Source organism: Cricetulus griseus, chromosome 5 (assembly GCF_003668045.3).
Source record: "Cricetulus griseus strain 17A/GY chromosome 5, alternate assembly CriGri-PICRH-1.0, whole genome shotgun sequence".
Taxonomy (NCBI): domain Eukaryota; kingdom Metazoa; phylum Chordata; class Mammalia; order Rodentia; family Cricetidae; genus Cricetulus; species Cricetulus griseus.
The window spans coordinates 10,507,073-10,526,024 of record NC_048598.1 but is presented as its reverse complement, the minus strand read 5'-3'; the positions used below and the strand labels follow the sequence as shown (position 1 = coordinate 10,526,024).

At 43.5% G+C, this 18,952-nt stretch overlaps 1 long non-coding RNA gene across 1 annotated transcript; it reads left to right on the top strand.

The window, feature by feature from the left end:
- The first annotated feature begins 3,512 nt into the window (after positions 1-3,512).
- LOC113836087 lies at positions 3,513-15,930 on the top strand. Its single transcript, XR_003486062.1, has 2 exons — positions 3,513-3,663; positions 15,654-15,930. It is a non-coding gene; the product is annotated as an uncharacterized LOC113836087 (long non-coding RNA).
- Positions 15,931-18,952: the final 3,022 nt, after the last annotated feature.

Below are 18,952 nucleotides of genomic sequence, written 5' to 3'. Positions count from 1 at the left end.
GTATTTCTTGTTGACTGTACATGTCCCCTACCTCCTGTCTACAGAGCATGTGGTATTTGGGCAACTTTGCTTTCTAGTCCATAATACTGTACTCATCAAAGGACTTGCTACATAATTGAGTCCATGCTTAACATCAGTACTTTCTTGGAGAAAGGAGAAAGGAGGGGTGACATAGCATTGTCTTTTCTATTTAATATTTATTTATTTGTGTGTGTGTGTGTGTGTGTGTGTGTGTGTGTGTGTGTGTGTGTAAGCACACACGTGTGCACGCATGGGCCTGCCTGCCTGTGTATGCTAGCTGTGTGCAGGTGCCCATGGAGATCAGAAAAGAGCAGCTGCTCCTCTGGAACTGGAGTTACAGATTGTTGAGAGCCATCCAACATGGGTGCTGGGAACTGAACTCGGGTTGTTTGGAAGAGCACCAGCTACTCTTAGCTACTGAGCCCTCTCTCCAGCCACAACTATTTTGATTTGTTTTTTGAGACACAGTCTCATAGTATGACTTAGGCTGGAATTAGACTTGGTGCCTTCCTAGCTCACTCTCATGAGAGCTGGAATCAGAAGTGTGCAAAAACAAAACAAAACACAAGGCAAAAAACAGAAAAAACAAAACAACAAAAAGCCCAACTTAGCTATTCCTTTTCCTTTTTTCCTCTTTCTTTCTTTCAGTCCTGGTGCTGGAACCCAGGGCCTTGTACATTCAAGCAAGCACCCAACCATTGAGCTACACTCCCAGACTCTATCGCTGTTTGCTAATTCTACACCAACCAAGTTATGGCTTTCTGGTTCCTGACTGTGAATTAACCTCAATTTGTGACAGCAGGTACCTAGCCTGGCTTGGTACCCTTCCTTACTCTCAGGCTGCCATGGCCTATGGTTCCCTTCAGTGGGTGGCTTCCTATCTTAATATCTATAGTGTAGACACATGCACTACTGAGGCAGAACACCACAGAAATTTCCCAGAATGGGCATTTCACCAATCTCTTTATCCAAGAAAAAGTAATTCAGTCCACATTTCTTCACTCTGAGACTCTGAGAGGCTTCATTAATTATTGAAAATAAGATTTTCCTTTGAGTATTTCGCATTCATTTGAGACTCTATGCCTACTAGAAAGAGTAGGTGTTAAAAAGGCTACGAGACAGTGGCAAGCAGACCCTTTGAAATCTTGAGAAATTGGTTGTGTTTTTAAAGGCGAAGCCACTAAATCCAATTACCAGAAGCAAAGGCACAGAAATGCTGGGCTTTGGCCCAATCAAAAGATAATCCTATTGGCGGTGCTGTTGCAGAGCTGTTTATAAGCAGTAATGTGGGAAAGGATGGGAAGTCAAGAGTGGGACTAGAGCTATTGCTTGTGGTTCTTCTTGTGGATGGGAGCTCATCTGTTCCCATCTGTGCCTTCCCTTCAGGTCCCTGTGACGCATCTGAACACAGGCAGCCAGGGCCCAGCCTGCTCTTCAACACCTATGAACTCACACATTCACTTGAAGCTCATTTTAAAGCTCTTATTTAATTTCACTTTTTTATTACTATTTTCATACATATGGATTACATGTATGTGTGTGAATGTGAGTGCATGCATGCCATGGAATTACAGGCATGCTCAACTCTAAAATGCACTTCCCTCTTTCTCTCTCTCTCTCTCTCTCTCTCTCTCTCTCTCTCATTTTGTTCTTAGCTTTTCAGTGCATCTCTCTTTCAGAAATACAGTAAAACAGAGCTGGGGAGATGGCTCCATTTGCAGGAAATATCCAGAATAGGCAAATCCCATAAGACCAAAAGCACTCAAATAGTTTCCAGGAGTAGGGAAAGGGCGCCACAAAGATTTAGATAGTGATGATGGTTATATAGCTTCCTGACTTCATGGACACTACCAGATTGTTCATCAAAAACCAAGTTTTATTTTATGTGAGTCATTTATTTATTTTATTTGTTTCTTATATATTTATTTGTTTGTTTGTTTGTGTCACGACATGGTATGGCGTGGCATTCCAGAGGCCAGAGGCCAACTCAAGGGAACAATTCTCTCCTGTTATCATGTGGGTTCCAGATCAAACTCAGATCATCAGGTTTGCTGGCAAGTGCTCCCGGCAGCTGAACCATCTCACCACCCCACAATTTTACTTTGATTTTTAAGTTTTATTACTACCTATTAATTATACACAATAATGGATTTCATTATGACATTTTCATACATGCACATAAGGCATTTAGATTATATTCTCCCTTCTTTCTTTCCCTCTTTCTTTCTGTTTATTTTTTTTTTTTCAAGTTAGGGTCTTGTGTATTCTAGGATGGCCTGGAACCTACTATGTAGCTGAGGGATGACTTTGAACTTTTGATGTTCCTGTCTCCACATTTTAAGTGCTGAGAACACAAGCACAAAACACCATATTAGTACTGGGGATCCAACCTTGCTACTTGTGCAGGCTGACCATCTGTCCCAAGTTCTGGCTTCCCAGGAGTGGGGTGGCTGAGCTTCCATGGCTCAGAGTCCAATACCGTCTCATACATTTTTGATAGATGACCTCTTACACTAGTGATAGTTTTCATTAGCATGTGCTAAGTTTATAGCAGTGGCCCACAGCTGTGAATCAGCACCCAGCTTCCAGGGAATATACATCACGCAGCTCCCACAGGCCGTTGTCCAAGAGCAATTGGCAGTCTGTAATACATGCCCAGGAGATGAATGGAGTTTAGAACCTCCTTTTTGCAGACAACACATGATTACCTGAGTTCATCTTAAAAGGCACTTTGATTCAATGGCTGGGAGTGATTTGGCGAGAATCACCGAAGCCCATGAGACCATGCAGACTGCGCTGCACTCTCACAAAGAGGGGACCTTTGCCAAGGGCTTGATTTTTTTGTGTGTGTTGTATTTCTTAAACCAATTCAATTATCTTCCCTTTTTATTTTGGCTTACTGAAGTATGGTTTTCTTAGACTAGAAGATGTCAGTGAGTGTGACTAATGTATCCAGAGGTACCATCATCCCAGTCATGGTGTTGACACCCATCATGCTTCAAAGTGCCCACTGAACTTCACAGTTAGTCATCGTCGTCCCCCTGCCCCGCCCCGCCCCTGCCTTAGGCTGCTCCATTGGCCTCATTTAATACAAATAAGACATAATGTGTGTGTTTGTGTGTATGGGACAGGACTTTACATTGTATTATTAAATAGTATGGCAGGTGGACCGCAGTTCCATCTTTTATTAAAGAGTCCCTCCATCTGTTGACAGATGTTTGGTTGAATTTTAGTTCAAAGCATATATAGATAAAGATGTCAGATTTACTCATGGGTTTTGGTGTGGGATTATCTTTGCATTTGCTTTACATAAATAATTGGATGTGCAGTTGCTAGGATTCATGCTTGGTGGTCACTCAGTGAATTCCAGCAACTTGTATTAAGGTCCTCCAGAGGGGTAGAATTGATATGCTAAATATGTATTAAAAGGGGAATGTATTAGGCTGGCTTACCCAACACTGTGTGGGTAGCTCAACATGGCTGTCTTCATTCTAGGGAGACTCAGAATCCAGAATCAGTCCACGAGGCTGGATGTCTCATAACCACAGTGTGATGCTGAAGGTCTGGAGGATGCAGCCCACGTTGGAAGCCGGAGGAAGCCTGATCTAATCACGGAAGGAATGTAGCAATAGCAGCATCAAGGTAGGTGAACTTTCCGGGAGAGAGGAAGTAAGCAGGAAGACAATTCTGTTTCCTTCTTCCATCTCTATCTCCTTTCGTGTGGGTTGCCACTGAAGGTGCCACCTACATTAATGGTGGGTCTTCCCATTTCAAATGAGCCAGTCAAGGAGGTTCCTCACAGGCTGCCTAGCAGCTGGCTTTTTAGTTGGTTGCAGACCCAGTCAAGTTGACAACTGTAATCAACTATCACGTAACTCAAAGTTATTTTCCAAGGTTATTAGAATGTTTTATATTCCCATCAACAATGATATGAACTCCAGGGTTAAATAGCTTTGCCAGCAGCAGTGAGTCCTTTATATTTTGGCCTCTTGAGCCACTTTGTGGTGTACCTCATTGTGACAGTAAAGTATACTTCTCCACCGACTAAGAACTTTAAACGAGCGTCAGTTTATTTCTCCAACCCTACATGAAAATAACTGGAAATGAATTGTAGGTTTAAACATACAAGGAAAAGTGAAAAGTACAGATGCTGAGAAGCAAGCACAGGTGAATCCACACTGGGGATGGGCACATCTTTCTTCCTCAACTCATAAAAAGCAATTGAACATGAAGGAGAAAAGGTAAGCACGAACGCCTCATCAACATCTAAGCTTCCCTCACTCCATAATGTCACATCAACAAAGTAAAAGAGCAATAAGCGCATTAGAATGCTCACAGCCAATCGTTTAATACATCAAAAAATGTAGTGTATCAGAAGTCCACGAGCAACTGACTAAACAACAGAAATAAACTCATGAAAAGGGGAGTTGAATATGTAACATAAATTCTTCATTTTCTCTGCTCTCTCCACTTGGACAGTGGGGAAATGCGTACCCTTGAATGTGTCCTAACTTGGTATTTTTATTTCTAGGTGTACAGTTCCTTCCGGGTTTCCTTTTTTACACCGATTGTTCAGCTGCCCTCCAGAGCCATTCATTAGATACAGAAACCCTTGCGGCAGTCGGCCTGGGCTCAAGTTCTAGCTCTGTCACATGTTGACTAAGTAACCCTGGGCCTTGGATTGCACACCTGTGAAACAGGGCTAACGTCCCTCACCTTACCAGAGTGAATTGCTATCTGCTGGGAACATAGGGAGTGCGGCAGAATTGTGAGCTGTGTCTATTGTTCACTTCATGAATGCTGAATAAGGACACAATTCCCCCACTAGAACTTAGTTTACATCCCAGCAATGTAGTGGCCAAAACTGACACAATGTCTCTCTCCCCACAGGACATTAAATCTGGTAGGAAATTTGCTACAGTATTTACAGTTTAAAATTATTGACTATTTTTATAAAATATGATCTCAGCTTTACATTTTGTGCCTTTTCCTGGCTGCTAATGCATTAGGTCTTCTTTGACTGGCAACTTTGCTCCTTTGTCTGTACTTTCATGGGATAGCCACATACTCGTTTTAATGAAATTCTAACCCATTCCTTAAACTTCTGAACAATTTTGTTTAGTGTGTGGACTGATGCTTCACTGTGAGGTTTGGCCTCTTCTTGCCCAAACCTCTGAGATCTCCATTGACTTTGGGTATGACATCTTTTAGAACATCACATTGAACATTTTGACACAATACAGTGGCGTAATTCATATACGGTTAATATTTTTCATTGTTATTTACCAATTTTTCAAATATAAGATTAGATTTCATTGTGTTTACACTTCCTGAGATCTTTTCCAAAAAAATTACTGCTTAATTTTTTCACATTAAAATATTCATCTCAGTGTAGTGGTGCATGGCTTTAATCCCAGCACCCAGGAGGCAGATGCAAGATCTCTATGAATTCAGGGCCAGTCTGTCTGATCTACATAGTGAGTTCCAGGCCAGCCAGGGCTACATTTCATGTAAATTACATGATTATCATTTCTCCCAGGCAGTATTTGTTCCCACCAAATGATCGCCATTCTCCTAGGGGCCACACCTAACAGATACAAGGAATGTGAGCTCTGGAGCAAGCACAACCCACAGAGAAGCTCTTTCAGACTTTCATACAATGAAATATGATCAAAATTTACAACTCATTTTCCCCATCCAGCTTTCCCCTTATCCATCTCATCATAAGCCCCCAACTTTATGTCTTTGGTTTGCTTTAAATATTTAGATATTTCAGTATCACTGATTAGTGTTGCTGGCTTGAGCTGCCCATGGGTGTTGGGCCGTTCACTGGAGCATCAAAAACTTACCAGGCTCCATGTCTCCTTCCTCTGGCAACTGCACAGCCAGTAGCTCTTCAGTAAAGGGTGGGGCCTAAGATCATTTATCCCATGTATGCTGGACTCTGCCTGGCTTGCTCTTGTGTTGCTTTTGTTCAGGTCATCACATTTACGGTAAGTGCACTAGTGCAATGGCTATGCCATGTCTGGAAGTCAGTACTTCACAGAGCTCTTCCCCACTCTCTGCCTCTTCCTTTCTCTTCTCCCATGATATTCTCTGAGCCTTGGTCCTGGTGGGGTTAATATAGACGTCACATTTATGGTGGAGCCCTAGGCCTGTTACTCTCAGCGTCTTGACCAATTATGCATCTCACCTTTGACTGCTGCTCACTGCAAAAGGAAGCTTGTCTGACCACAGACAGAGCAGCTCAAGACCGTGCGTACAAGCATAAACATTTAGAAGGCAATTTGATAGTGTGGCCATTTAGCATGTTCTATCCCAGAGCCTATGATGTCCCCAGGCATGGGCTTTTAAACAGTTTCTATTCCTGACTTGACTTATTTGACCTCTTAGAATTTTCTGGCCATCCCATATGAAGTGGTGACAGGATTCAAATACAATCTGTTACTAAATTGATAATTCCACCCGTCCAGCCAGTTGTTCTGCTAAATGATTAGCTTATTTTGTAGTCTCTAGATTTGGCAAGCCTCGAGTTTCATAGGTTCCACATCCCCATCTTGTATTTGTATCATCTGGCTTTGGTCTATTTTACCTCTTTGGCATCATTGGATAACATGTAGGCTCTGCAGTTTAAGGCTGAACTTCAGGAATAATTTGGATATACTGGGATTTTTTTTAAAAAAGGAAAGCAACAGAAAATAAAGTACAGGTAACTAAAGATTGTGATGCCATGCCCCACCTGTGATGCACACAGCTAAGAGGGAACTCCAAGGTATCATAGAATTTGGTAAGATGGAAACTAACGCAGAGACCCATACCTGGTCAGGATGCGGGGCGTACAGGCTGTGGGATGAATGTTCAGCCATGAAGTGGGCAGCTGTGTCACATCCTCTATTTCCAAGGGGCAGAGATGATGGCAGAAGAGGAGGTGACATGATTGACTGTCTGGAGACAGTGGGTGACCACAAGGAAACAGTGATTTCTGGACAAGAGCGGGTCAGTTGCACAGATGACAGCGTGCACACAGACTCTACACTCAAGCTCAAGGCAGACAAAATCCCAGTGTGGACAGAGGAGGTGGGCAAGAAGTCTCTCCCCTCGCTGGGGTGCTCTTGGCAGCTGACAGTTTCCTTAAGGATGTGGGCCCTGGGAGGTTAACCAGACTCCTGTAGAAGGTCCAACACCCAACGGTATATGCGTAGTACAAGTTGTAGCTGATGGATTAAAAAAAAAATAAAGACAAAAACTATCACAATAGAGAAAAGGACGTGAGAAGGAGGGTGGATAGGGAATGGAGTGTGGGTGTGGCGGGGTTGAGGGAGGGGTGAGTATGATCATTTCATGACGTACTCAAAGAGCTAGTAAAAATGAGAGGGGGAAAAGGTAAGAGTAACAGTAGTCCCTATGTACTGAGTAGCTGCCACGTGACAGGTACACTCCCACCCATATTTTATCTAGTGTCCCATCTCATCTGGAGTCCAAAATTCTGAACAGCTGTCCAGGGAATGGAGACTCAAAATTTGGTTTCTTCCTCAAGGTTCCCAGGAGGTCATTAGCTGAGCTGGGATTCACACTTCCATCTGCCTCCCTCAGAAGTTATTGTGCTAACCTGCCTCTTCGGGGACAACATAGCCCATCTTAAAACGTTGTTATAATTCAGAACGGTGCCCAGCAAACTAATAGCTATTGCTGCTCGGTAAAACTACAAGATGGACAGGCAGGAGACAGTTGCTACACAGACTCTAAATTTGAAAATGCTTTCTTTTTTCAGTTGCCACACAAGATGATCTGGTTGGTAGACATTAGCTTTCAGCTTCTATAGGGAACACTTAGCACTGACAGAAGGGAAATCCAATTGTGTTAAGTGTCTTTCTGCTGCTCACTCCAGACTCTCCTGGCTTGTCTTCTTGGTAGACTTTTTGCCACTTTTGGCACCGGGCTTTGTGGAGACGTGTTGGCTAGCTTAGCCCCTGCCCCAGATAAACCATTTACCTCTTTATCCATTCCCCACTGAAGGCCTGGAATCCCCACTCTTAGTGTGGTGTCCCGTCTACCTTTGAAGATCCGATCAAGTTTCTTTATGTTTGTTAATGCTGCTGAAAAATAACCCACTAAAAAATCCACAGTGAATTTCTCTTTCCCAAACTGTTTAAGACTATATTGCTGCCATCATTCAACTTGGCATTTGGTCATTCCATATTCTCTATTATCGTCTTTAATACAAATCTTGACTTCCTCCTGAGAGTTACAGGGCCCCAAGGTTAAGCAATCTTCAGAGCCACACTGAACTTAAAAAAAAAATGTTAGCCAGGGACTGTGTCACAAACCTGGGGTGGGTGAGGCAGGGAACTATCCAGTTACAGAGCAACAGAGCAATCCCCTGACTCCAAACATACAAGAAACCTCACAAAACAAGCTAACCCAACAGTTCGATCTCCTGCCTGTTCTGAAGGAAAGCTGGAGTTGGTTTGAGAATGGCTGTGGAAGTTTGACCAGTTTGCCCTTACTTAGTTAAAATGTGGTGGAGAGTGAAAGACAAAGTACTATAGCTATGCTCTTGGCTTTTTCTGGAAACTTCTCAGTGTGCCATGTAGTAGTCCAGGAGCTTATAACTCCATGATGCTTGCCTTCCCTGCCTTTGGCTCAGGTGTGGTGTGTTCCCTCCTCTGCAGAACCAGAATGCAATGGATGACAGCTGTAATCCAGCCTCCATTCATGGGGTTCCATTCATGCTTCCAGGATTGTAAAAGGACATGATCTCTGAAGAAAATCAGCAGCAGCATTCTCAGGGGCCTGTGACTGGAAAACATGCAAGCAGTGCTGGGCCTGCCAGGAGCAGATGTGTTCTCTAGCTCTGGACTTGGAAGAAAGCATGGCTGCAGCATGCCAGGCAGGAGGCTGCTGCTTCCCAACGTCGGCAGCAAGCCTCTCTCGTCCCTTCATCTAACTGGAAGCATGGCTGCTTCCTCTTGCCAAAGGCAGGCTGTCTTGAATTGCAGGGGTGGATTGCTGTGATTACAAGGGTTCCTTCACAGAGGACTGTGCAGATCACAACGTGTCATTTGGAGAGCACATTAAAATGTCCTGGAAGCTTATGAAGGCATATTCTACACAGATAGTGATTTAGTGGGCACTCGTCTCTTTCATTTTAAACCTTGGTCAGTGGTCCTCCTTGTATACCAAGGAAGCTGACGAGCAACGTCTTCAGCCCTTCTCAGCACAGTTCATCAGCTTATGGTCTGGCTCTTCGGTGCGCAGCATGCACAGGAGTCACACAGGAAAGCTTTGCTATGGATTAATGCAGAACCACTTTGTGGTTTCTGTGCTGATGTCAAACACTGTAAATAACAGGCACTTCTTCCCGCCTCACGAGTTAAGTTTGGGGGCTGAGGAAAGTCTCAGTTTCAATGTGTTTGTTGTATAATCTAGAGGAACCTAACTCACACCACAGCATTCACATACAAAGGTGGAATGCTGTATCACGCTGCTGTAACTCTGATGCCAAAGAAGCAGAGTGGATCCCTAGGGCTTGCTAACCAGCCAGTCCAGCCAAGTAGGTAAGCCCCAGGTTTAGTGAGTGTGCTGGTTAGCTTTTTGTTATCATGATGTAAGCTGAGAGGATGGAACCTCCATCAAGAAAAAATGCCTCTGTAAGATTGGTGCAGCCAGCCAGGCGTTGGTGGCGCACGCCTTTAATTCCAGCACTTGGGAGGCAGAGGCAGGCAGATCTCTGTGTGTTCGTGGCCAGCCTGGTCTCCAGAGCAAGTGCCAGGATAGGCTCCAAAGCTACACAGAGAAACCCTGTCTTGAAAAAACAAAAAACAAACAAACAAAAAAGAAGTGCTCCAAGATTGGTGCAGCCAAGACTCTGGGGCATTTTCTTAATTAGTATTTGATGGGAAAGGGCCCAGCCCATTGGGGTTGGTGCCGTCTTTGGGGCTAGTTGTCCTGTTCTATAGAAAAGCAGGTTGAGCAAGCTAAGAGGGGCAAGTCAGTAAGCGCACTCCTCCATGGCCTCTGCATCAGTTCCTGCCTCCAGGTTCCTGTCCTGACTTCCTTTGATGATGAACTGTGACGTGGAAGCAGAAGCCAAATAAACCCTTTCCTCCCCAACTTGCCTTTGGTCATGGTGTCTCATCACAGCAATAGTAACCCTGACTCAGACAGTTAGAAACCCTGTCTCCAAAAGTGGCGTGAAAGGCAACAGAGGAAGACATCTAATATTGGCCTCACATGCACACGCATGTGCACAGGAATGTGCACCCTTTCTTCACATGTACATAATGTGAAACACACTCACACGTACACACACATACACACACACACACACTCACACACATACACACATACACACATACACATACACACACACACTCACACACATACACACACATACACACACTCACACACACATACATACACATACACACACACACACACACACACACACACACACACACACAAGTTAAGTCTGAAAAGTGCCTGCTGCCGACTTTGGTGGTATTGTCTGGCACTACAGGAAATTATGGTATGAGTAAGGCTGGGACAAAAACAGAACTGAGGAGTTCTGAGGTTACGGGGACCCTCCCAGTGTAAGTATTGGGAACAAGGTTGTTGAGAAACTCTCTTCACTCCCATTCAGACAATGAGTCCTGGGTCCATTTCCAACCCACTTCAACCACAGAAACAGGCTGGGAAGAGACAAATGAAATGACATAATCAAATCCACCCCGCAGCCAATGGAGGAGGCCATCCAAACTGCAAGAACAAATAAAATAAAAACCTCCTGGCAGAGCTGAGAGAAGGACTGCAATTCCAAAGGGAACTGAGATTCCTTTAATAGGTCTTGGTAGAGCTGCCGAGGCCTCAATCTCTCATCTCTGCATTATTTATTGATTGGCTAGAGGCCTAGCTAAGTCTCCAGTGTGCTACAGACACCACGCTGCAGAGTGCAGCCCAGCATGGAGAAAGAGTTGCTTCAAATTACTTTGTCTGTGGCCATGAGGTTTTTGTCTATTTTGTTGTTGTTGTTGTTGTTGTTGTTGTTGTTGGTGGTGGTGGTGGTGGTGGTGGTGGTGGTGTGTGTGTGTGTGTGTGTGTGTGTGTGTGTGTGTGTGTATCTATGTGTCTGTTTCCTCACCTGAGAAGTGGGAAGAGGCACCCACTGTCTCTCAGTTTGCTCTTGTATAGCTGTCTTTCTGGGGCAGCCATGTTACGACTTTTGATCTCTTAGGTTTAAGTATGAATTCCTCCAATCAAAATCTACCTTCATATACTTTTCTTGTGGTTAGTAAGCTTGAGAAACTGTCTAAAGAGGAGGGGTTCCTGGCATTCTTAGATTTTACTGCCACCAGCCTGTAGTCCAATGAGTAAGAAGGGTATCCTTGGTAACGGTCACGTGATCCACAAACCTGTCCTGGGAAGAGAGCTGAAAAAGTCAGTACTCGGGTTCTACTTTTGGCTCTATTGGCAGCTTGTAAGGTTTGGCAGTAGTCAATTTACTTAGCTATTTTCTCCTCTGTGAAATGAGGGGATTTGCTATAGGTATGTCTTGATGTTCCTGCCAGTGCTTGCAGTCTGTGACATGATAGCTTAGAAATTTAAGAAGCATGAAATATTAGCTTTAGATACACACAGGGAAACAAATGATACTTTTCTTTCAATCCATTAAGAATAATCCCCCTGTTGCCAAATTAGTGACATGGTAAATTGGGGTGACAGTATTCAATGTCTTTCCTTGGCTGGCATAAACTTGTAATCAGTCTTAGCTCTGAAATAGAATGTTCTTTTTAAAACAAAGACATCCCCAGTACTCTTAATAATAGTAAAGTAAATCCAGAAAGCATGGAAGAGGCTTTCTGCTTTGCTTTTGTTTGTATTGTTGTGGGATTTTCCCCTACGTCATTGTTAAAGAAGGTGTGTATTTGCTTGATTCTAAAGCACAAGCCTATTGCATGAAGCATCTAATATCTGTCAGTCTGTCCATCCAAGTATCTCTTGTCTTTCTTTTCACTTTCCCTTCTGCATCTAGTCAGTGTCTTCAATATCATGTTTGCTAGACTACAAATTCTTCACTCAGAAATTAATCTGCTCTCTCTCCCTCTCTCCCCGCCCTCTCTCTCTGTGTGTGTTTGTGTATTTGCACCTGTGTGTCTACAGAGGCTAGAAGAGGTCACGTGATCCCCTGGAGCTGGAGTTACAGGAAGTTGTAAACTGCCCAGAACAGGTGCTGGGAACTGAACTCCAGTCTCTTGCAAGAACAATAGCACTCTTAGCTGCCGAGCCTTCACCCCCAAGCCCACTGTTTATTTTTAATTCATGTCTCAGATATTTCCTATCAGTATAAGAGCTTCAATTTAACCACTTAGCTAAATGCAGAGCCGTGCTGTTTGGCCTTTGCTAAAACCAAGATGACTTAAAAGAATTTTCTATCCAATGATGATTCATTTTCACTGCACAGAAATGATACAGATTTAAAAGAAAGAAAATGAAGTGACCAGAAGCCCCCAAAGCCTTCTCTGCTCAGAGACCTGGGTGAGATGGCAGAGAGGAACACAAGCCGAGGTAAATGCAGCACGGACTCCGGAGAAGGCACATCATAAAAGACCCTGAAGGACACCTCTGCATGACTGACAAAGAAAGTAACCAAAAGAAGAAAAACATGTACATATACTGGCAGTCATTCCTGATGACCAAGCTCATGTAAACTTTTGGCCTTTTGGGCCACCGTACAATGAATGTATCGGGGGCCTTCCATGTGTTCAGTATTCTACAGGACAATGTGGAAACTATAAGGATTTTATGACATTGCAATTCAAAAATCTTCCTGCAGTGTCAAGTAAACACTAAGCTCTACTCTAGGCAAACAGGGATGCAGCCAGAATCATGTAGCTCTTTAAGCAGCTGGACACAGCATGTGCCACCTCTGGGTGGCTACCCAGAACTCTGTGTAGTATCAGGGGCCCAGCTGCCATTTTAGTCACATGTCTGCATGGCAAGGCACCTTGCCACGGAGAAGCTGCTGTGCAAATGGGCTTAGTTTCCTCTATGTCTTGGTTGCCATCTTCTCTCGGTCTAGGATGTGCCTACTTGCCCTGGGAGACACACCAGAACATCCATTCAGCCAGTTCCAGAACTAAGCCACAGTCCATGCACTTAGCGGCAATGCTGTTACTACATCTTTGGGGGAAGCTTCGTTCCCTGTGGCCATTTTGTGGTTTATAGTTAAATGTCTGCAAATTGGGCTAGAAATATTTAAGTGAAGCATTATTATAGAGCGGGAGTTGTGACTGGGTATCATGAGCCTGCATCTTCCTCTGTGAATGTCTGTAGCATTCCCAGTATCACTTAAAGGGACATAAGAACAACAACCAAAGCACATTGATATTTTTTATTTCTTATTTGGCAAACTCATGTGTTCTAATTTTATTACGCATGGGACTTGACCTATGGCAGTGTCCGTTTGAAATCATCAGGAAAGTTTAGTTCAATTGATATCTGAAGCTTTGACAATAGTCTTGCATTATGCATGGATGAGACATCGTACCTCTTATTGCTTTGAAATTTCTTCTGTCTGTTTCAAGAAATTTGGTCATTTCTCTTTTCTTCAATAGCACTGCTTAGTGTGTGACGATAATGTTTTTTCCATGCACAGCAGGAACAAAATGTAACAGGGCTCCATTTACTTGGGGGATATATTCCTTTCTGAGGTCCAGGGAAGCATTTGGCAGCTGCTTTGCAAGACATGCAGAGCCCTGATTCTCTGTCCAATGAGGGAATGTACAGCTAATACTAATGTGCTGCCCTGATCCTCTATTTCCATGTATTTCTGCATCCAAATTTCACAGTTAAATTACAGGGGAAGGTTTCTGAAAACAGTTTAAATGGCAACTAGCAACAATGCTTGCTTTTCAAGAGGACACATGCAAATATGAACAGCTATTATCAAGGCTATACAATGACAGCTGAGTCACAAATGCTGCTGCCGGCCACTGAGATGCTATGATGCCATGGATATTACAAATATTTGTCTCTGAGATCTTAAAATATGAAAAGATGTGTCCTCTGGGGCACTCCTACTCTCCTTTAATGTGTCCCCACAAATTTTCTACATGATACTTCATTCTAGCACTAAGCTTAGCCCACCCAGTCTTCTGGGAGTGCCTCATTGTGTCTTCAGGGGAGCCTTCATCCTCAGGTTGCTATGTGGTTTTGCAACTAATCTGAACAAATCTGAAATGTGGAATTGAATCAAGAGGCCTTTCCTGGTGTGCTAAAGTGACCACCTAGGACATCACCTTGACCTTATTATTGATACATATTCTTAATTTATTTTGTGTGTATGTGTGCAGGTATGTGCGCCATGTGTGTGTGTGTGTGTGTGTGTGTGTGTGTGTGTGTGTGTGTGTGTGTGTCAGAGAGAGAGAGAGAGAGAGAGAGAGAGAGAGAGAGAGAGAGAGAGAGAGCGAGAGAGCGCAACTCTCCTTCCACCAAGTGAGATCCTAGCTATTAAACTCAAGTCATTATACTTGGCAACAAGCACTTTGACCCCCTGAGCCATCTTGTCTATCCTGTTATTTCCCACTACTCTATTATGCTTGTTTTCATGGGTTCAGCTACATTGGCAGTACAATGTAAAATTGATGAGATGTGGGAAAATTTATGGAATACATGTAGAGTTTTTCTTCTAGAAAAACCCAAAGTTTGACATTCACAATGAAACCAGAGGAAAGAAAAGTGATGCACTTAGGAAGACCAAAGAAGGAAGATATATGTGGAACTTAATTACTTAACTGAGAGCCATATAGTAATTTTTAACCATCTTGTACTATTTACTATAATTTAATTTGCTATTCTGTACAAAGAATAACATAATCTATATAAAAGTTCTCTTTCACTGTCTCATCCCAATATCTGTAACTTTTACTTGATTTTCTATTGTCTAATTGTGTTGTCTACTGTGCCAATCAATAGATTCTGGTTTGGGATAAGTATCCTTTACCAGTGTTTGTCTCTCTATTTTCCTTAGAATTCTTTGATTTAACATCTTTGGAAAATACACATGGTTCTTCCCCGTGGCCTAGTCTCATAGCAAGTACTGTTAGTTCCCACTGGTATGTCTTCATTGTATCCACAGATTGTACTACATTTATGATTGCTGATTCATTTACAAGTGAGTACATTTCATTTAAGAAGATAAAGATTCATCTGCAACACATTTAACTTGCTTGAGTCACGATTGCTACCTATCTGGAGTTCCGAGTTCTTTTGTTTCCTCCACTTCAACACCAAGCTCTCATGGGAGACATGAGACATGAGTTTTACTTCGTGGTAAAACAATACAGGGAAATGGTAAATGTTTTGGTTAGTTTTAAATTGTCGGCTTGCCACAAACCTAGAATCACTTGAGAATAGAAGTTCATCTGAGGAATTGTCTGGATCAGGTTGGCCTGTGTGCCTATCAGGGGTGGGCGATTGTGCTGATGTTTTTTAATATAGGAAGACCCAGCCCACTGTGAATGGCACCATTTAATGGGATCCTTCCTGGACTGTGGAAGAGTAAAGGCAGCTGCCTAAGCACAAAGAGCAAAGAAGTTAGCAAGCCAGGATTCATGTGTTTATTCTTTTGTCAGGTTATTTCATCGCGGCAGCAGAAATGAAACTAATACAGTGAGGCAAAGGGAGAAGACCAGACACAGCAAAGGACCAATCTGTGAAAAACCAAACCCTCAAAAAACAAAACAAGAGTGTTTGGTGTGGTTGGAACAAAACTTCAATCCCAACACTCCGGGAGGCGGAGGCAACGAGAGTTCTGTGAGTTCAAGGCCAGTCTGGTCTACAGAGCAAATTCCAGGGAAGGCAAGGCTGTGTAATGAGATCCTAAGAAATAAAATAGACTAACAAAATCCACCAACAGGAACTCAACCTTGACAATTTAGCATGTGATTTCTTCAAGGACTAATTAAACACTGGGGTAAGAACTACCCGCTAGCATTTGACACATCTCTTGAAATGTCCATGAACCTCTTTTGGGGCCTTTGTTCTGTGGTGGGGTTAGAAAGAGATAGTTCCCTGAGGCTGGAGAGACAAGGAGGGAGGCAGAGAAAAGACAGTTTTGGGGCATGTGCTTTTATCCCCATTGTCACAGCTAATTCTAAGGGAACATTTCTTTGGGGGCAGGGTGTGTCTTTAACAATATCCTATAACAATGCTCCTTTCTTTCTCATGGGGAGTCAAAAGAATTTCTTTATTACGGACATCTCTCTGTTGTCACAATTGCTTGTGTTTCCTTCCAGAACATGTTGTATGTTTTCAAAAGGAGATTAAAGATGCACCGTATCTGTAAAATCTGCCTTTCTTGGAAGTTTGCTGTCACATAATGCTCCTCTCAAGGCATTGTTCAAGTACTTAGATGTTGCAGCGCCAAAGGACAAAGTGTGGTGGCTGAGCATTCTAAGTGCTTGTGTCCTATCAATTCAAAAGAAATCGATGTGTTTTGAAGGACAGAACATTCCTCCCTTGGTGGCAGGGGCTTTGCTGCATGTAGCTGCCAACACTCTGTAATTTCTCTTCAGAGATGAAGTGAATTGTTCCAGTTTTAAGGCCCTGAGCTCTTGAGATGGCTGACTTGCACCTGTCAGTGAAGGGTAGGAGGTAGAGGCCGTGCCGGGGTATTTTCCTGCTGATAATGAAGGGGCCATGAGACACATCAGGCACAGGTGTACTTAGAACCCAAGGTTCATATATCCCACTAAAATGAAGACATGTAGTGTGATGTCTGTCCCACCGACAGGAGACTTGTCTGGATTTGGAGAAGCATGACATACCCTAGAGAGGAAAGGCAGGGGCAACCTATCTAGTGAAGGCAGAAATCCAGCAGTCAGAATGGAGAAGAATTTGGTCTGCTGATCCTGGAGACATGGTGACCACTGCTGTCCCATTGGGTATCTCATGGCTGTTGGTGGAGACACAAGCCACATGCTGCCTGGTCTAATGTACCATATATGTCCAAGTGATTGAATGACATGCCCAAGCTTGTGAGATGGCCAAGACCTTTGCTAGTGGTGCTCATCATCGGCCTTTTCAGAATCAATCTAAGAAGTAGCTCCAAGGTTTCAGTTTCAGTGAGAGAAAATGTTTATTGTGATGCTAGACTGGATTTTGATACTAACATACTTCTCTAGAGAAATCATAAGAAATGGCTACACAAGTGTTTACTTTCTATGCAGAAGAAGGAGAGGATTTTTTTTTTTAGTGGCATGTTGTCTAGTTTTCTAGAGAAGGGTGGTCCTTCATTGATGCCTCTCTTCCTTTATTCAGTCTCAATGAACCCATAATTTGGACCATTCCCTTATCTGATATCAAATGACCAGGGTCCCACTAATTCCTTCAGAAAGTCCCAGACATGCAGGGGATTGCTCTGGCCATGGCTAAGGTGTCTGAAGAAAGGTGTCCTGCTCAGCGGGTCAGAATAAGGGACTCATGAGGACTCTTGCTGCAGCACCATGTGGTACTGACCGCTGCCACTTGTCTAAGCAAACTCATGAAGGTCAGGCTGGCGTCTCGATGTGGCTAGCAGCTCCTTGGGTAAACATCTCTTTTAAGCAATTACAAACAAATGACTTCATCTGTTACACACAAAGCCACTGTGGTTGGACACTGTGCCATGGCTTTTTTCTCCTCTCTCTTCTTTTCTCTCCCTCCTTACTTCTCTGTCTGCCTCTCTCTATTCCACACATACAAGCCCTTCCTAAATGACCAAGTGACACTCCACCCATTATCTAAATGGCAACGATGCAGTAAGAATTTTTTTTGCTGTGTGAAAAGTATCTACGTGTACTGTTAGGGAATTTTGGATAGATAATTCTCAGTTTAACAAAAGACCCAACCTTCTGCAGGGTAATTCTTGTTTTACAAGCATTGGGATTATTGCAACTAACCTGATCAAGCAGTGTGAAGTAGCAGAAGGACTGACTTTTGCTTTTAATGGGTGTATGCCAGGCTTGTCCCAGTCCTCTTGGGGGCCCTTGAGCCTACTACACAATGCCAGAACCACCCTCTATATTTCTGCATGGCTGTTTCATGCTTAAATACCGGGTCTATACCATAGTCCTGACATTGATGTCTCTATGATCTACTATGGTGATGTTAAGAAGTGAGACCTCTAAGAGTTGGGACCTAGTGGAAATCTGTTAGAACATAAAGGATATCACCCTTGGATGGAGTTAGGGAAATTTCCCAGGACCTTGAGTTAGTTTTATTTCTATAGAGTTGTGACTAAAATAATAAGCCCAACTCTACCCCTTCTCCTGCTTCCTGTCTCTCCATGTGGTTTCTTCCTCTTGCACACATGCCAGCCATGATGTCATCTGCCATGAGATGACACCATCAAATAAGCCCTTGCCAAAATGGCATCAGGCCTCCCAAACTGTAAACTAACACTTTGTATACACTCAGGGTCTGATCATCTTTCTGTGGTCACAAGAGACAATTTCCTGGGGCTGGGAAGATGGCTCAGTTAGTAAAGCACTTGTCATGCGGCTCAATGACTGGAGTTTGATCCCAGCACCCACATGAAGAGCACTTTTAATCCCAGCACTGTGGAGATAGAGCTAAGAGAATGTCTAGGGCTGCCTGCTCAGTCAACCTACTCAAGTCAGTGAGCCTCGGGTTCCACCGAGAGATCTTGTCTTAGGAGGTAATGTGGATGGACACCCAACGTTGACCCCTGGCCTTCACACGTATATGCACACATACACATCCCTCATACAAGTGTCCATGTACCCATACCACCACAACCTCCCATTGATTACCCTACATCCCCCAACCAGTGCTTCTTCTATGGCGGCTTTCCCAGCACACTTAAACGCTTTACATTCTTGCCCATCTGAGAGTTGGTGGTCATTGTCCACCACACTTGGCAGAGCAGTTG